Source organism: Cavia porcellus, unplaced genomic scaffold, assembly GCF_034190915.1.
Source record: "Cavia porcellus strain 051 isolate PalLab524CR breed Dunkin Hartley unplaced genomic scaffold, mCavPor4.1 scaffold_1, whole genome shotgun sequence".
Taxonomy (NCBI): Eukaryota; Metazoa; Chordata; class Mammalia; order Rodentia; family Caviidae; genus Cavia; species Cavia porcellus.
In genome coordinates, this window is record NW_026947484.1 from 189,200,100 (window position 1) to 189,215,611 (window position 15,512).

A 15,512-nucleotide genomic window follows, 5' to 3' on the forward strand; every position below is an offset into this window, starting at 1 on the left:
TCTTTGATATTTTTTTGGGGTAGTGCTGGGGTCTTTTTGAGACAGTTTCACTATCAGTTCAGGCTGGACTTGAACTTACTTTGTAGCCCATGCTGGTCTTAAACTCCTAGTGATCCCCGGCCTCCGCCTCATGAGTGCTGAGATCAGTCATGCACCACCATGTCCAGCCCTCCTCATTCCTAAATTTTCATTTGTAAAGGTCTTTCATTTCCTTGGTTAGAATGATTTCTAGTTTTTTTGTTTTTGGAAGATACTGTGAATGGAACTGTTTCCTAGATTTTTTTCAGCTATTGGTGGATAGAAAAATGATTTTTTAGATGTTAATTTTGTATTCTGTATACTCAAATTGAACCATAAGAATGTTCCCTTTTCTTTGCCTTTCCTTTTTTGTGACAGAGTTTTGATATGTTGCCCAGGCTGGCCTTGAACTTCACCTACCACTCAGCCTCCTAAGTAGCTGGGATCACAGATACGCACCGCTGTACTTTACCTAATGTACTGCATTTTCAAAACACACACACACACACACACACACACACACACACACACACACACACACAAAAGCCCTAAGCAGAATCTACCTATTTTGGTGTATACTGTAGTCCCCACACTGGGAAGCTTACGTGGAAGGATCACTTTAGATCAAGAGTTTTGAGATCTTCCTGGGCAACCTAGCAAGATACTCACATGTCAGGGGCTGGGGATTTAGCTCAGTGGCATAAGTGCCTGCCTTACAAGCGGGCAGTTGTGAGTTCAATACCTGGTACCAATAAAAAACGAAAAAAGACAAAAAAAAAAAAAAAAAAAAAAAAAAAGATACTCACATGTATGTCCCCTGATCCAGAAAAACTTTTTAAAAAATATTCTGAGCAGAATAAGAATATCTCTTTAGAGGTTTAAGTGTTTTAGGATACCATTAACCAGGAAGTGCTCTCAACTTGCGATAGCTGAATGATAGGGAATTACATTTACTTTTTTTTTAAAAGGTTACTTGGGTAGGTATATTAAGAGCTGTGCTTTGGAAGTAAAGAGATCTGGACCCAGGTCCCAGTTTGGCTGTGTGATTTACGTCGGTCCCTTTCACACTCTGTACCTTCTATCAACTGGGGAGAGCAGGGCTGTGTGATCTCTGAGACTCTTCCAGTTCCGACATTCTAGAATGTGATGCTAATTTTTAAAAAGTGGATGTTATCACAGTGAGTTATCTGTAAAGGATTCGTTAGCAACATTTCTACATTTAAGACAAGGGTAGGGCAATGAATAATGTGGTTATGTTTTCACCTGTTATTTCCTTTGATGCTGAAGTATCTAGACGTGCTGAGTCAAATAAAGGGGTGCTCATTCTGGGAAAAGGAAACGAGCTATTATTTCTGTGGCATTGTTGTGCACTCTCAATGCTGTTTGCTGCTGTTGATTAGGTTGAGTTTTAGTTTTCAACATTAAAACTTTATGTATGATGAATATATAGTCCTTTATATGGCTCTCAAAGGTAAAGGTAGCAAAGATCACAGAGTTACGGTGAGGCTCAAACATGAACCTGGATACTAAGGAATTCAGCTCCTCCTGAAGTGCTTCATTTCATTTTCTAGCTCTCAAATCATTAGGAAACTTCCTTAGGCTAAGCTAAAATCTTTTTTATTTCATTTTAAAAAAATATTTTTGGCGCTGAGGGTTGAAACCATAGCCACTTCCAGGCTAGGTGAATACTTTACTACTGAGCTATGTCTTAGCCCCAGAGCTGGAATCTTTACCTCTATAAAATCAGTATTCCTAACTTTGCTTTCTGGGGCTTCAAATTATACTGTACCTATGTTTTTATCTCTCTGGCAAAGGCTAGTTTTTAGGCCAGTTTTGGGACATGTCTCTTATTTATTTATTTGTTTATTTATTTTTGAGACAGGATCTTACTACGTAGCCCAGGCTGGCCTCAGACTCACAGCAGTCCTCCGGCCTTGGCTTCCCTTGTGCTGGGATAACAGGTGTGCGCCACCACACCTGGCCACAATTTAATTTTTATATTTTGAACAAATTTAGGTTAACAGAAGTTCACTAGGGGAATCCAAGAAAGAAACTTCTAGAAGTGACTTTGGTCTTCTGATTTTGGACTGGGACTTACGTAGCTGTGTTGCCAGCTACGTCACATCAAAGTCAGGTTTGATAACATTACTGATCTGCTATAACTGGTCAATTCTGATGGCTGAGTTACCTTGGACTTTCATTTTATTTATGTTTGTACTACTGGGGATTGAACCCAGGGCCTCTATACTGCGCTACATCATGAGCTTTTTGTTTTGTTTTTTGAGATAGGGTCTCGCTATGTGGTAGAGGCTGGTCCCAAACTCACTAGATAGCCTAGGCTGGCCTGGCTCACAGTAATCCTCCTACCTCAGCCCCCCGAGTGCTGGGATACAGGCACGTACCACCACACCTGGCCTCCCAGCTTTTTTTTTTTAGTTTTTATTTTGACACAGAATCTCAATTGGCCAGGTCAGCCAAGAACCTGCAACCCTCCTGCCTCAGTCTTCTTGAGTAGCTAGGATTGTAAATGTGTACCACGAACTCAAGCTTCTTTGGACTTTTAGCGGGAACTTTTATTCTTGGGTCTGTCTTTTGGTCGTATTTTAGCAACTTAAAAGTGAACAAATTTTAACCGATACAATCTGCCAACACAGAGTGGCATTCCCTGGCACTAACCTGGTGAGCAGCAGCTGCCTCCTTTAGATGGATCCTGTACTTCCCAGTTTGCAAGTGCCAGCCTGGCTTTTGGGGGCTGTAAGAGAGCTAACCCCTAATCTAATAGTAAGAAGTCAATAGATAATGGATAAAATGGGAAAATCAAGAAACAGCAACAGAAGCCTGTGCTTATACATATGGAGGTAAATCTCAGAAGTTACAGCTAAAAGGGTTGATAGTAATCCCCTTTGGGGAGTTCTCTCTGGGCTGCGTGGGGCTGCAGGGATTTTCATTGTGAAGGCTTCAAGTGCTCTTTTGGAAGCGGGTGTAACAAGTGGTAAGAACGGTGCTCTGGACAGTTCACCTTGAATTATGACTCCCCATGCCTAGCTCTGCTGCCTTCTTCAGGCCTGTCTTTTTAGCAGGGAGCTGCCACAGGGTGAGCCTAATGATCTTTGTAAGCTATTCTTTCTCTCTCCACCTCTGAAGACTTCTTCCCCTCCATTTGATGTCCCCCTTAGGCCCCAGATCCCTATTTCTCCCAGCAAGATTGCTTTGAGCGTCCCTGCTTTGTTTGACTTGCCCCAGGAGATGGCTAAGGTTCCTCCCAGCTTTCACACTCATGAAGTGTGAGAAATACATAGAATTCCTGAATGCCACCTGGTGAGAAGGAAGAATGGAGCACTTTCATTTACTAACTGTTATGAGCCATGGGTTCTTCTTTCAGAAGACACAGGCATTTAGTCAGTGCCACCCCTATGCCAAGTTTGACACCAGATGCTGTCACATGGTTTAGGCATGTGTGTGTGTGTGTGTGTGTGTGTGTGTGTGTGTGCATGTGCCAGAGCATACTGGGGATCAAAACAAGAGCCTGTGAAAACTTAGCTTGCGACTTGACACGGAATTACACTCCAGTCCCAGTTCTGCAGTTTTGGTTTTTTTCCCCAGCACTAGGGATTGAACTGAGGGACCTGAAGCATGTGCTTACAGTGATGCTCAGCAATTGTGCAACCGCTGACTGCCCCGGCCAATCCCATGTGTGTCTGTCTTTCTTTTTCCTTCCTTCCCTTCCTTCCTTTCTTCCTTCCTTTCTTCCTTCCTTCCTTCCTTCCTTCCTTCCTTCCTTCCTTCCTTCCTTCCTCCCTTCCTTCCTTCCTTCCTTCTCTCTCTCTCTCTGTCTGACACAGTCTCACTATGTGGCCTGGCCTGGTCTTGAATTACGATCCTCTTGTGTCAGCTGCCCAGGTACTGGTATTACAAGTATGAGGCATCATGCTCAGCCACTGCTGCTGTTTTATTTGAATCATATATAACATGAATAATATAAGATTATATAGTAAAAATACATCCATGTCAGTAAAACAATAACATTAATTGTTAACTTGCACATTTGTAGTATGTGCATGTGAACACACAGCTTTAAGGGTAATAAGAAAATACTCTTGTTCTTAAGAGTCACTTTTGGGCTAGGCATGGTGAGGCATGTCCCAGGGAGGCTGCAGCAGGAGGATCCTATGTTTGAGCCCAGCCTGGGAAACTCAGCAAGATTCTGTGTCAAAAACAAACAAACAAACACTAACAGGTCTTGGATGCAGCTCAGTGAGAAGGCCTGGATTAAATCCCCAGTAACACATGCAAAGTCACATGCAGAGTCACCTTTAGAGAAGACAGTCACAGGGACAAAAAGTGATGTGTCACAACTGACCAGGCTTGTATTAGGAATATGGAAGAAGAAACAAGACTGAATCCTGTAAGGAGCCAGGAAGGTGGAAGAGATCAGTTCTCCTGGGGCTTGTGAGGGGTAGTAGCCGAGGGGTAGTAAGTAGCCTAGGAAGATCTTGAAGAAGAGGGGTCATTTTACATGGTCTTTGAAGGATACTGAGTAGCCTTCCAGGCTGACAAGAAAGATGTTTCAGGAAAAGGGATTCAAACAGGAAGTCAAAAGAAGTAGTTTTAAAGGACCGAGGCCCTAGGGAAACAAAGTGATGTTTTATCACTTTCAGAAATATGAGATCTCAAAAGGGGTGCTTCCAGGATTAGAGGACACCCAAAGAGTCTCTATTCTAGACAGGTAATCTCTTATCAGGTAAGTCTGCGCCTTGACTGTTTTTGTGTGTGGTAAATTCACATAGCCATTTTATCAGTTCTTTTATTTATTGTTTAGTACTATGGATTGAACCCAGGGGCTCTTTACCATCAATCCATCACCAACACTTATTTTTTATTTTGGAAAGGACCTTGCTAACTTATGCAGGCTGGCCTCAAACTTGCAAACTTTCTGCCTCAGCCTCCAGAGAAACTGAGATTACAGGCATATCATGGCATGGTGGTACACACCTGCAATCCCAGCACTCAAGAGGCTGAGGCAAGAGGATTGGCATAAATTTGAGGCCATCCTGGGTTACATAGTGAGGTAATGCCTGCCTGAACTATATGGCAAGACTGTCTCAAAACAAACAAACAAAACCCAGGCATATCATGTGCTCCATGCCTACCTTCACGTTATCATTTTAAAGTAGTATACAACTAACTGTCATTAATATCTTCACAAAGTTGTACAAACACCATTGCTTCCTAACTCCAGAGCATTTTCATCACCACAAATGGAAACCCTGTACCAAGTGAACAGTCACCCCCATTTTAGCCTCCTCCAGGCCCTGTGACCACTAATCTATTTCTGTCTATATGGCTTTGCTTATTCTGCACCTTTCATATGAATCAAAGTATTGATGTATAATCTTTCAGTACTGAAAAAGCCAAATAATATCTTCATTTTCCTTCTCTCTGCCCTTCTCACACCTCTCCTCTGTCCCCTCTCCCCTCTCCTCCTGACTCTGCTAGGGATCAAACCTAGGGCTTCACACATACCAGGTAAGTGTTCTACTACTGAGCTCCTTCAATGTTACTATGATAATGGTTTTGATCTTATGAAGCTGCTGAAAGAGTACTGGGATCCTTGAGAGCTGAGCAGACCATACTTTGAGAACTGTTGGTCTCTAGATTTTAGGTTATCCAAGGCATATGACTCCAGTTACTTGTGACACCTCCTGTTTCAAGATTATCATGTCCCCATGACCAATCCAGATCTTCCCCACCCTGCCCCAGCTCAGCCTCTTATCAGGCGACTAATCTGCCAGCCCCTTCTGCGAAGTTGAGATTAGTCATACACCAATGGATTCATGTTCTAAATTTCTCAAAGGAACCAAACAGCTAAATAGTGAGACATTTTTATTGGTGGTAAGTCTGAATATGAGTTTAGAAAAAAAAACTATAGAAAATTACTTTCAATAAAACTCTGATATCTTTCTTTTTTTTTTATTGGTACCAGGGATCGAACTCATGACCACTTGCTTGCAAGGCAGGTGCTTATACTGCTGAGCTAAATCCCCAGCCCCCAAAACTCTGATATCTATATGCCATCATCATTACACTTCTATAAACACACCAATTCCCATTTGTTTCCCTGTGATACAGCTACCATGTACTTTTATTGATTGATTTTTGGCACCAGGGATCAAACTCATAACCTTGTGCTTGCCAGGCAGGTGCTTATACCACTGAGCTAAATCCCAGCCCATGTACTTTTAAATATCAAGCAGCAGTGCATGCCATGATTGCTAATTCCTTTCTCCTGTAATGATCACAGCTTATTTTATTCTTCAAGTATTCTTCTCTTCTATAATTAGCATGCTTATTATACAGCATATTCAAATGTTAATGTGCACACTGTACTCATGCTGTTGTGAGACTCAGTCTTGCTCAAGAGCTAAAATTATGTTGCCATTCTGCTTGGTGCTTGAGGTTCTTTACTTGAAACCTGCTTTCTACATTCCAGGAGCCAAGGTTATTTAATTAGAATGCTGAGCTAGATTGAGAAGAGTCTTACACTTAATATAAAACCTGTGAACTAAATGAGGTCAGCTGAGAACAGGTCCTACACACTTTGAATTAGCTGTCCATCACTCTGGAGACAATGCATGTTTTAGAGCCTGGTTTGGGAGCATATTTTAACACTGTCCATTCAGGGTCTGTACTAAATTCTGCAGGTTAGACCACTGGAAATTATAGTTTTGATCACTAGAAACATTTTACTGCAACAGGGATGAAATCTGCTTAAGTTTTCACTTTTTGGCCTTTGTTCTGCTCCTGGAGCTCTGTGATAACCCTTCAGAGACTGAGGACAGTGACTTCATCCTGTGGTGGTCTCACTTTCCCAAAGTCTTGTTTGACAGTGTCCCAGATATTTCTCCATCCTGGTCAATCCCCTTAATCAGAGTTGGTCAATGCTCCCTCTTTTTTTTTTTTTTGTCTTTTTCCTTTTTATCGGTTCCGGGGATCGAACTCACGACTGCCTGCTTGCAAGGCAGACGCTTATGCTGCTGAGCTAAATCCCCAGACCTCAATGCTCCCTCTTTATAAAGAGAAGCTGAAGCTGTGTTCCAGGTGTTACCTGTTTGATGTGGAAGTGAGCAGGCCAATCAGCCTCTGTTGGATGCTGTCATATAAGCGCTTTCCAGAGGACATGAACTTGCGGTTCACGCCAGCTGAAACTATTACCAAGCATTTTAAAATCCTACCTTGCCATTTTGGCAATTGGCCATTTAGAGCCAAAAATAGGATGGGAGATTTGTGAAGTTACCCTGTTAAGTCTGGCCCAGTGCTTTAGCTAGCTTTTCTATATTGAATCCATCTTTTCCATCTACAAAAGTAATCCACCCATCAATAATGCTGTCTTTATTCAAATCAGAATTCAAAATTCTTGAGAGAAAGGACTTTAGAGGATGGAGCCCTTCACCTGCTACCTGGAGTTGAATCAAAATATTGATGCAGGGTTGTAGATATAGTCAGTGGCAAAGCACTTGTGTTGCATGCATGAAGTCCCCAGCACAGGAAAAAAAAGTGTGTGCAGGGGCATACATGCTCACACACACACACACACACGCAGCCCTTCATCCTCTAACTCATGTTGTCAGTGAGAGCAAACACCAAAAATATTCCGGGTTACGAATGGCTGGAAAAGGAGCAGAGGCAGTGCATAGAGCCTCTGAAGGGAGAGCTATGGCAAGACCGCAGACAGTGAAGGCCTTTTATTGTGGCACGTGTGTCCACCCAGGTTGGGAGGCAGCAAAGCTGAGTCAAATGAAAGACAGGCTAGGATTCTGAGAGAAAAATCAATATCCAGGAAACAGAGCCAATGCTGGAAGCTGGAAGACAGCCAATTAGTGTGTCAGACTGGAGGGAGGAGACAGAGAAGAAGATAGACAAAAGTCACCTGGAGAATGGAGCTGGGAACAAGCATGTGACACAGAATCTGGGGACATGAAGTAGATTCATGTGCTGCCTGGTGCAATATGGTATTCACTATCCACAAGGGCCATTTTAGTACTCAATACATCATCATGTGTGACTAATGCAGACAGACTGTTCTACAGCACACTAGGCTCAGTCAGGTAGAATGCTATTTTAGTGCAGATATTTTTCCTTAGCTTTCCTTCAAGATCCCGCTCGTGGGCTGGCAGAAGAACCAAGAAGCCAACCTGTGCCCTTCCATGAGCCAAAGGCAGCCATGTGGGCGGGCCGGGAGGAGAAGGATCAAGAAGCCAGTTCACACCTTGCTGTGAGCAGCAGCAGCCATGTGGGCAGGGAGGAGAACCAAGAAGCCAACCTGCACCTTCCTGTGAGCCAGCCAGCTGATCTGAAGGAACACAGGCTGAGACGATAGCAACTGAAAAAAAAATGCTTGTATTATTTGACTGACTTGGCAGGCCTAAAGCTGGTAGTCTGAGCATCTATTTAGAGGATAACAGTATAGCAACTAAGGGGGACTTCCTTCTGTCTTGTTTTTGAAATCAATATTGTTTTTACTGTTTTGTTTTGTTCCATTTTATTGTTTTGTTTTACTCCCTCTAAAATAAAAAAAGGAAAAAGAAAGGAAAAAAAGAGATGAAGCTTCTGCCAGGTGTAGTGGCACTTCTTTATAATCCCAGAACTCAAGAGGCTGAGGCAGGAGAATTGCCATCAGTTCTAGGCAAGCCTAGGATACAAAGTGAGTTCAAGACCAGCCTGCACAGTGTAGTGAAAGCTGGCTAAAAAAATAAATAAATTCAGCTCCTGTTAATTTGTTGGGGATTTTCTTTGGGCGGTGTATTTGTATGTAGAGCATTCTGAATTGTGCAGATATGCATGATACTGCTTGGACCTACATAGAACTTTATGTGGAGGTCCTAGAATAGCTATTTGTCAATTCTTAACCTTTGTGTGTCTGGGGGAGCCACCTTCCTTGGCAAAGAAATCAATTTTGTGCAAAGACATAGGAGGGCAGGAAATGAAAAAGAAGAGAATCTTGGCCCAATCAGCAAGATCTGATGATTGCACTGCCCTTTCATAGTTGCAAAGAACAGTTAGTAAAGAAAGTTTTTGCCTGTTGTCCATGACCAGTATATAAGGGCATCCTGGCAAGACAGTTGAAATCAAGGTTGGATTTGTTCAATGCAAGATACCTGGTCAACTTACCTGTGGGCCCTCACTAAACTTCAGTCTGCTTTCTTTCTCTCTTTTAAAAATTTTATTTTACTTTCTTTCTCTTTTAATTGCCTGTCCCAGAAGTTCTTAGAATTTCTAATAAGATTCATCAGTTTTACCTTTTAAATCTCTCTAGAATCTCTCATTTCCTTCAACACTCAGTTTGTTTTTCATTTCTTCTTTCTCACTCAGCTGTCACACTGCCACCGTGATGCTCTAAGAGTCTGTGGTAACATTATTCACTCCCAGCCCTTCAATGGCTGCCCATGACATCATAAAGGCCAGGCTCCTGGGCCCCAGCTTCCTCTCCTACTCTAGATCTTCCCACTCTATGTCCCACAGCAGAACTCCAGCCTTGCTGGTTCCACGTGCACAACCACGGTGCTCTGCTGCATCTCCTGGACTTGCAGCTCTCTATGTTGAAATGTCCCCTCCCCTTTATTCCCTCGTGAACTTCTACACTCCAGCTAAGATCTTCCTCAAGCCAAGCTTCTGAGAAGCCTTCTTGAGTCCTCTGACATTTCAGTGACCTATCTGCTATGCTGGAGACTGAAGGCAGTGGTCAGGGGCCTGTTTCTCCCTGTAAACTGTGAGGTCTTGAGGGCAGGTGGCATGCGTGACTCAGCGCTCACCCCTAGTGACTAGTGCAGGACTTAGAGTCAGCACTTCCTATGCCCAGCAGTTTCTACTGTGACTAGAAGACGAGGAATAGCCTCTGTGTGGCTCACTGCTGCTGTGCTCCTTGGGGTTCATCTGCGCTGACAGATGCCTCTGGACCTGCTGGTTGTGGGTGTGGGTAGAAGGGAGGCCTGCAGCTGCTCCTCCTGAAAGCCCCTCTGTCTGCTAACTGTGACCTGGCAGACAGTGCAGGAGGCACAGGCCTTTTCCTTGTCTGTACGAAACAACACTGGATCCCTTGAAGAATGCTCTCCCAGGGGCCATCTGTGGCTAACTCCATAGTGGAGAAGGGGCAGAAGCCTTATGGTAGAATGAGGAGGGAGGGAACACTGCTCCACACACATTGCAAAGGTGTCCTGGCTGTAGCAGGTCTCTCTCTCTCTCTCTCTCTCTCTCTCTCTCTCTTTGTCTCTGTCTCTCTCTCTCCTTCCCTCCCTCCCTTCTTCCTTCTCTTTGAGATAGGGTGTCTTTCTGTAACCCAAGATAGCCCTGAACTCTCCATCTTCCTACCTACACTTCCAAGTACCAGGATTACATGCATGTACCACCACACCTAGCAGCAGCAGCAATTTGTTTTTTAAATGTAACCTATACATTAGTGGTTTCCAAGAAGCTTACATCAACATCATATTCTTTAGTTCATTATTTTTGTTTTGTTTTGTTTTTGTTTTTATCGGTACTGGGGATCGAACTCATGACCGCCTACTTGCAAGGCAGGTGCTTATGCCACTGAGCTAAATCCCCAGCCCCTCTTTAGTCCATTATTTACTCTTGGGACAGGCAAGGCAGAGTCAGGTTTATTATTTATAAGCCAGGACTTTAATAATCAAGAAAGATAATGTGATGGCCTTGTGTCACACACTATAAGCAAAGGCCCATAAAACTGAGTCACTTGCCGGGTGTGGTGGCTCATGCTTGTAATTCCAGCACTTGGGAGGCTGAGGCAGGAGGATCGTTGCGAGTTCAAGACCAGCCTGGGCTACAAAAGTGAGCTCAAGGCCAGCCTGAACTGCATAGTGAGACCCTGTCTCAAAAAGACAAAAAGACAAAAAACAAATGAACAAACAAACAAAACTGAGTCACTTTCCCAGGGGAATGACTCTAAGAAGTAGAATACATAGGGGTTGTATAAAAAACCTTTCCTGAGTTTTCTTGCTAACAGATGTTTAAAATCAAAAAACTTTTCTAATTGAGTCTAAAGAAGTTTAATCATTTCTTGGGAAATTTGACTAGACGACATTAAAGATTTATCAGAGTCTACGAAGTTTGGTGTTTGCTGCACAAGTTCATGTAACTCCAGAAATGATTAACTTACAAGTAATTTCCAAAACAAAGGGGGCTCCTGTCCAATATATCCCTCTTTGTGGAGCAAAGTCTTGAACCCATTATTTACTTACTCTATGGCCCACTTGTCAATCTATTCTTCCCAGTCCCTCTGATCCCTGTAACATGGCAATTGATCAACTGTTCACTTCCTCTATCAGCCATAACCAGGATTTACAGTTGGAGGGGTCCTCTCCATACCAGGCTAGAAAGCAGAACTCTCACCACACATTATTGAGATCTTACTTGAGTTTTCGTTGAAGGGGAATTAAGCCAACTGGACCAGTGAAGGTTTACTCTCTGAGAAAGTTCCTTCTCAGAGAAATGACTAAATCTACTAGTGTGCCATGTTTGACAGTGGATATAAGAAGGGAGTTTTGACAGGTCAGTATGGGCCTATGATCTGCTGGAAGGGATCACCTTTTTTGGTTAGATGGACAAAGTTATTTAGGATCTGTCTGACAAGATTCTTCTCAGTCTCCCTGCGTGAGAACAAAGTATCACACATCCATCCTCACTAGGCAAAAACAGTAGCAGCTGGGTAGAAATAGATACCCTATCTGTCTTCTAATTCAAGATGCCAGGCTCTATCCACTGAACCACACACTCTTCGAATTATACTTGTTCCTATAAGATAGTGTTATCTGAGAAGTGAAATACTGTCTGCAATTTTAATAACGAAAGTTATGTGAGTTACAATGTATCACATCCTGTTTTAGTTTCATCAAGAGGTCCAAGGCCCTTCAGGTAGAAAAATTGTAAGTAATTCTAGGTGTTCCTAGCAGTCTTTGAGGATTGCTATTCTCTTCAGGTTTGTCTTAATCTCTCCTCTGATTACCAGGAACAACCTGTCATTTAAACATAAGAGTAAGACGAGTTTCTGGCTGACAGAAGACCTTCCACTGAAGTCTAGAAGGGCCTTCCACCTCCTTCACTTCCAGTGGAACATGTGGCTTTGCTCTTTGACACCCACACAGGTGTCTACCACTCCTGGGCAAGCTCAGCCTCCTTAGAGTGAGAAGACTGCTACCAATAAAGGGAGAACCGAGAGGAACACAAAGGGATTCTGTATCTTCACACTGAATTTTCTCATGAGATACACTGAGAAAAACAGATCAGATCAGATCCTTGACTCCCTTAAAGGTACTCACAGATGCTTAGATGGGCAAGAAAGACCTGGAAATACATTTTGTGCCTGCCGAAGGCACTCTCTCTTCCTGTCCTACCTGGCTAAAAATACAACCAAAGTGTCACAAAATAATGTGTTGAGCAGACTGTGATAGAATATCAATTAGCTAAGTTTTGGTATGCAAACACCCAGACGGGGACTTGCAGAGAGGGAAAACAGAAGGTGGCACGAGGATGGGGAGCAAGGCAGGCGGCCTTTCAAGGAAGGTGGGTGGTGCGGGAGCTCAGACTGCTCTGGCAGGCCAGGCCGGTGCAGTTGCCATTCATGTCCACTTAGTGGCAGCAGCTCTAGCCCGCGGCACCTGCACCTCTGGTAGACTCTGGTAAGGTATGGGAAATGAACCATTAGAAAGGATGATATTTGCCAGCAGCAGTCCCTTTCAGGAAGGGTGTAAGTTTTTTCCAACTCTGACGCCCAAATCAGGACAGAATGCTGGGAGGAGAATGTTGAAATTTCCAAATAAATGGAGCTGCCCATCATGTTGGATTCTAATATATATTTTATGCATGAAAGCTAAAACTCCAAGGCATGAAGAAATCAGTTAAGATAGGACAGACAGGTATTCAACTAGAGACCTCATTGAGAGTAACTAAATGAATGACAGTGGCCACATGGCAAGTCATAGAGAGTGCTTAGTCCTTTGTGCTGTCTCTTCTGATTATAGTCTAGCTGCTGCAGCCAGGTGTGGTGCTGCACACCTGTAATCCCAAACACTAGGAGCCTGAGCCAGGATGATCACAAATTCCAGATCATCTTGGGCAACCTATGAAGACCCTGTCTCAAATAAATAAAAAGGGAGAGGGGAAAAGGAAGGGAAAAAGGGAAAGAGAATAGAATGGGAAAAATGGAAACAATGCTTTCTTAAATAAGGAGAGGAAGGGGATTGGAAGTAGGGGAGGGGAAGGGAGAAAAAGAAGAATCAAGATAGATGATGTACAGTACAATTTCTCTATAATGAATGTTAGCTATCTCTATATATAATGTACCAATAAAATTAATTTTTTTTAAAAAATGAAAAGGGATGGGAACATAGCTTAGTATGAAGACTGTGTGTTGAATTCCCAGCACCAAAAAAAAACAAAAAACAAAAACCAAAAAACCAATGAAACAAGAAAGAAAAGATTAAAATATCCTCTGCAAAGAACAATTCAGTTTAAGGACAGATTTGGACATAATAAGGAAGTTTGAAAATAAAAGAATTCACTGTTTAATTACATAGGTCAGTACTTGCCAAGCTGTGGCCATATGCCACTTGAGGTAGTGTGGACAACTCTGGATATAAAATATTATTCTAACAGCTCATATTTTAATGTGTCTTAGAATAAATATAATTTGTTATACCAAAATCTATAGTTTCACGTGATGTTATTGGTTTTCTACTTACAGCAGTGCTATAAAATTTTATTTTAAATAAAGTAATCAAGAGTTTATTTAGAATATTAAGTGACTAGTAATATAGGAGATGTTATTACAAGGATATGGCAAATCTCAGGAAGACAAAGTGTTAATGACTGGAAAGTTTTGGAACTGCTTCCCTATGCCAGAGAATAAGGTGGTTGATTCTCAGACAAGTGAGTTTAGAATGCCAGATAGATGAAGGGAATACAGTAGAGCTGTGTCTTAGTTACTTTTGTCTCTTGTTGTTGAGACAAAATACTTGATGCCCAAAGTTAGAGAAGGAAAGGTTTATTTCTTACAGATTGGAGGTTTCAGTCCATACTCAGTTGGCTCTAAGACAAAATGATATGTCTCAGGGGAAGCAGTTCATGGCAGCCACAAACAGCAAGTGCCAACAGCAAAAAAGAGAAAGACGCCTTCTTACACTGTATGCTGGCTCCACCCCTGGGAGGGTAGAGCAGTCACACCACCAATCCCAGTGCCAAACAATGAACCAATCACAAATGCTGGATTCAGCTGTGTCCATGGTTGCATGAGACTGTGGGCTGCAGTAGCATCTGACATAAACCATATCAAGCCATCAGAGGATCTGGGTTTCAGTTTCATTGCCACTGTCTATGTGACACTGATTTCTCTATGGGTCACAATCTCTTTATCTATAAAATGACACCAGGTGGGCATAATGGCACATGTCTATAATCCCAGCATTTGAGAAGTTGAGGTAGGAAGTTCAATATGAATTCAAGACTAACCTGAGCTACAACATAGGCCATCCTGAACTACATAGTGAGACTCTGTCTCGAAACACACTTAGGACCCAGGTTTAAATTCTTGTGCTTCAGTGGCTTCCTCCGTAAAATAGGAATCTCAGCAACAGTGACTGAGCTAAGTCAGTGGAGGCTGAGGCAGAAGGGTTATTTGAGATCAGGAGTTTGAAACTATTCTGAGCAACATAGTGAGACCTCCCCATTTCAAAAAAAGTGCCTACCTTAAAGGATGTTGTAAAGACTAAATGAATACAAACTGCTTAAAACAGTGCCTGAGATATAGTAAGCAAGTGCATAATAAATATTGGCTATTATTATTCCCATGAAAGAAAAGTGGAAAAACATATATATATATATATATATGTGACAGACAGACAGACAGAGCACCTGTATTTTAAGCCAAAGTCATTCAAAGACAACTAGGAATGTAAACTAATAAATATCACAGGGTACATGAGTAATAGCCTTATTTTCTTTTTCTCTTCTTCCCCTCTTCCTCTTCTTCTTTATTTACTTGAGACACAGCCTTGCTATGTAGTCCAAACTGGCCTTAAACTCATTATGTAGCCCAGGCTGGCCTCGAAATTACAGCTATCTTTTTGCCTCAGCCTCTCAAGTGCTGGGATCATAGGTATTTCACTACTATGTCTGCCATTCTCTGTCTCTGTCTCTGTCTGTCTGTCTCTATCTATCTATCTATCTATCTATCTATCTATCTATCTATCTATCTATCTATGACAGGGTCTTACTGTGTAGTTCAGGCTGGCCTTGAATTTGCAGTGATCCTCCTGCCTCTCTCAGGAGCTGGGATTAGAGACATGATCCACCATTACAGGCTGCCTTATCTTTCTAATCCAGTAGTAGCATTAAGCATTCTCTATCCTTGAAATATTTAAAAATATTGATATTAAAGTTATCACGATGTATGCATATATCTAAATTAAAATTTATTTGTTGCCTAC

The 15,512-nt window shown here is 42.3% G+C and overlaps 1 protein-coding gene across 1 annotated transcript in view; it reads right to left on the minus strand.

Moving 5' to 3' along the window:
• Positions 1–15,512, minus strand: part of Anp32b (acidic nuclear phosphoprotein 32 family member B) — an 82,596-nt gene that overhangs the window by 38,736 nt on the left and 28,348 nt on the right. The gene's annotated exons all lie outside the window — the stretch shown is intronic.